Raw genomic sequence first — 3844 nt, 5'->3', positions numbered from 1 at the left:
TTTCTCTCTTTTCAGCATTGTCTGGGAAGTGGTGGTGCACTCAGGCTCCAGTATGGTTCAAAGAGCAGTTTGGAATTGCCCTGTTGTTAGTTGTGAGATTACTTTATGACTCATGCCCCCGGCCTGTCTCACATTTTGCATTCATGCTCGCTGTGTCTGAAAATGCATTTGGTTTGCCAGTTTTGTTTGTCTTCCGTGTTAAATGCTTTCTGTTTTGCGATTCGCTCAATACATTACGAATTAACAGGGTTTCTGAGGTAACTTCCAGCTGCAAAAATCCTCAACTGAGAATCTGGGAAAATTTCCCGGAGTATGGTCAGTCGGAGCAAAAGTAAGGAAGTCGTTCGTTTCTGCAGTGTCTTACAACGCTACCTTTCCCGTGAGCAGTCGAACAGACTAAATGATTGTGCCACAGACTGCGACGGCAAGCTCCGCTAAAAAGTAATCCTTTACAGCCGGTGTAAGCAACACAATGTTATTGGCGCACACCGCGTGGAAACAGATACTTCGGTGTATCTCGTCCATGCTCACCACATAGCCAAAATTAAAGAGGTCTCATTAAACAACGAGCGATTGGAAACATAAAGGTGAAAGGTAAAATGGCTTCAACTTTCAGTGCTGGGTGCCACTGAGCCTTATCAGTGGGGACTGCGCCTTGTTTCTGTAGTGTGGTGGTCATCACGTTCGCCTTACGCGCGAAAGGTCCCCAGTTCGAAACTGGGCAGAAACTGCTTTGTTCTTCAACTGCAGCATTTTACATGGACAGGAGCGGAGTTTTCTTGCTTGCTTTCCCATCTGCAAACCTGCCTTCGAATTTGCTTGAACAAATCTGCTCTCGTAGTGAAATGTAATGCAACTCCATTTAATTACTGTGAAAAGCATTGTAAAGTTTTTCTCCAACCTGATTGTGATCATATGCCATTCTGTTTGAGAGTGTAGTTATCGCCTTCTGATCCTTCCACGAAAATCAGTACCGCACTTGCATTTCTTGCGCAGGCGGCCCGTTTCCAAGACAGGGAAGAAGCTGATGCGCTGGTGTCACAGCGCACCGCGGATTCCTGAACTAGTCTGTCTGTCAAATGTACCCCCAAAGTCGTCTATGAAGGACATCATTTGGAAGCGGTCTGTCGGTATTCAACGTGCGTGAGTTGTTACCAGAGGTCCTGAATCATGTTTTGGAGCAGTTCGCACGTTAGTGGCTCATTCAATTAGCAACAGCAATGAAAGAAATTACACTCTCAGAGGAACCTCTGGACCTGTGCTTTGATAGCGCCCCGAGATCTAACCACGTTGGAACTGAAACGGAGGAATCGACAGAGAGGCTACAGAATGACATCGCATCCATTTGGTTTTCTTTAAATCACTGACGAGCAGGAAAATGTAAACTGGGAGGGCGAGTGGGGAAGTGAGGCAGTTGCAGCTCTGGTGAAATTCCTTCTTTGTGATTCACTCAGCAACCAGAGACGTGTGAAGGTGACTCAGGCGTGAGAGCTCTTCACATCGAGAACAAAAAAGCACTCAAGGGCAGTTAGCACCTCTTCCGGAGTGGGGGTGGGGTGAGCTAATTACCTTTTGACTTCTGTTACTATGTTCAGAAACTGCCTTTTAGATTGATGTGAACAGAAACTGCATTTCTAATAAGCACCGTGGAGTTTAGCAAAATTTATTGAGTCGCTTCTCGTCGACTCAGTTGGTATCCATGTGGCTCATATCCAGGTGTGAACATCTCTGCAGCGAATTGCACGGGTAAGGCAAAAAGGCAAGGAAAGTGGCCTCTCGAACCGGCTCCGAGGTCAGAGCATCCTCACAATGTGATCTGTCGTTCTCGGATTGTAATGCTACCTCCGGTTTTAGGGTGGAGAACATTCTTTGGGACTCTTATTCTGCAAAACAGACACAGTGACTGTAAACTCTGCTGCGCGGTATGATGTGGAACACGGCCTGCTCAGCTTTGTGCATTTTCCCTGTAGTCCGGTGTGTTTCATGTTCCGTGTAAACGTGAAAGTTGTCCTGTTTCGATCAAAGGGTGAAATCATTTAGCAAAGCAAGAATCGAAATTGCAGTAATGTCAAGCAGCTCATGGTAATTTGACCAAATCATAACCGATCGCATGTTCTCACGCACTCACAGATACATTTGTAGTTGAAAAGATTCTGAGAAGATAGACTCAGCTTACCATTGATAGTTGTCTGGATTGATGGGCTATCATTATCTGCTGCGAAATTGATATTGTAGATGGGCACATCCCAGCAGTTGTGCGAGTCGGAGAGGGACCATGGAACCCTTTTCACGTGGCTTTGCATCGGTTGTTATGCAGGAGCACAATTGGAAGTGCAAGAAAATGGGGCAGCGCGGCTGGCTGGTAGTGTGGCCGAGCGGTCTAAGGCGCTGGATTAAGGCTCCAGTCTCGACAGAGGCGTGGGTTCGAATCCCACCACCGTCATTTCTGCTGATCGTTTCCAACGACGCAGCTTGTTAAAATGCTGTTTCGACTCCTGCTGCATTTCTGTTTAAAACCGAAGAAAATTGGGTTTGCTTCCCGGGCAATTAACTGTGGTGTGGCAAAGTCCCAACTTTTCCGGTGTCTGTGCTGTCATGATCGTGTTCGCCTCCTGCGTGGAAAATCGCAAACAGCTCTGCTGTCCCAGGCAAGTTGAGCGTTTACTGGAACCGAATGTCGACTGTGATTTCATTGCCGTTGTGAAACAAAGTCCTGCGGTGGCACGACTCGTCGTTATTTTGTTTTATGGCCAATGGGAAAATCGTTCCAATGAATTGCGATGTCACATGTTATTGAATTTCTCCCATTTCCTTCATTTCCGTCCTGCGGACATCGGAAGGGAAAGGTAATCTAATCCAGTCTGTGATTGGTGAAATTCACTTTTTTATGGCCCATTCTTATTGTGTTCTTTCTTTCTCTCTTTTCAGCATTGTCTGGGAAGTGGTGGTGCACTCAGGCTCCAGTATGGTTCAAAGAGCAGTTTGGAATTGCCCTGTTGTTAGTTGTGAGATTACTTTATGACTCATGCCCCCGGCCTGTCTCACATTTTGCATTCATGCTCGCTGTGTCTGAAAATGCATTTGGTTTGCCAGTTTTGTTTGTCTTCCGTGTTAAATGCTTTCTGTTTTGCGATTCGCTCAATACATTACGAATTAACAGGGTTTCTGAGGTAACTTCCAGCTGCAAAAATCCTCAACTGAGAATCTGGGAAAATTTCCCGGAGTATGGTCAGTCGGAGCAAAAGTAAGGAAGTCGTTCGTTTCTGCAGTGTCTTACAACGCTACCTTTCCCGTGAGCAGTCGAACAGACTAAATGATTGTGCCACAGACTGCGACGGCAAGCTCCGCTAAAAAGTAATCCTTTACAGCCGGTGTAAGCAACACAATGTTATTGGCGCACACCGCGTGGAAACAGATACTTCGGTGTATCTCGTCCATGGTCACCACATAGCCAAAATTAAAGAGGTCTCATTAAACAACGAGCGATTGGAAACATAAAGGTGAAAGGTAAAATGGCTTCAACTTTCAGTGCTGGGTGCCACTGAGCCTTATCAGTGGGGACTGCGCCTTGTTTCTGTAGTGTAGTGGTCATCACGTTCGCCTTACGCGCGAAAGGTCCCCAGTTCGAAACTGGGCAGAAACTGCTTTGTTCTTCAACTGCAGCATTTTACATGGACAGGAGCGGAGTTTTCTTGCTTGCTTTCCCATCTGCAAACCTGCCTTCGAATTTGCTTGAACAAATCTGCTCTCGTAGTGAAATGTAATGCAACTCCATTTAATTACTGTGAAAAGCATTGTAAAGTTTTTCTCCAACCTGATTGTGATCATATGCCATTCTGTTTGA

At 46.0% G+C, this 3844-nt stretch overlaps 1 non-coding gene across 1 annotated transcript; it reads left to right on the top strand.

Moving 5' to 3' along the window:
• Nucleotides 1-3570: 3570 nt before the first annotated feature.
• On the top strand, nt 3571-3643 carry trnav-uac (transfer RNA valine (anticodon UAC)). Its single transcript has one exon. It is a non-coding gene; the product is annotated as a tRNA-Val (tRNA).
• Nucleotides 3644-3844: the final 201 nt, after the last annotated feature.

The sequence above is a fragment of the Chiloscyllium plagiosum genome, unplaced genomic scaffold (assembly GCF_037043375.1).
Source record: "Chiloscyllium plagiosum isolate Xiang-an unplaced genomic scaffold, Cpla_swu_hap1 HiC_scaffold_29, whole genome shotgun sequence".
Taxonomy (NCBI): Eukaryota; Metazoa; Chordata; class Chondrichthyes; order Orectolobiformes; family Hemiscylliidae; genus Chiloscyllium; species Chiloscyllium plagiosum.
Note: the sequence above shows the minus strand (reverse complement) of the source record. Positions and strands in the feature narration are given on the sequence as shown.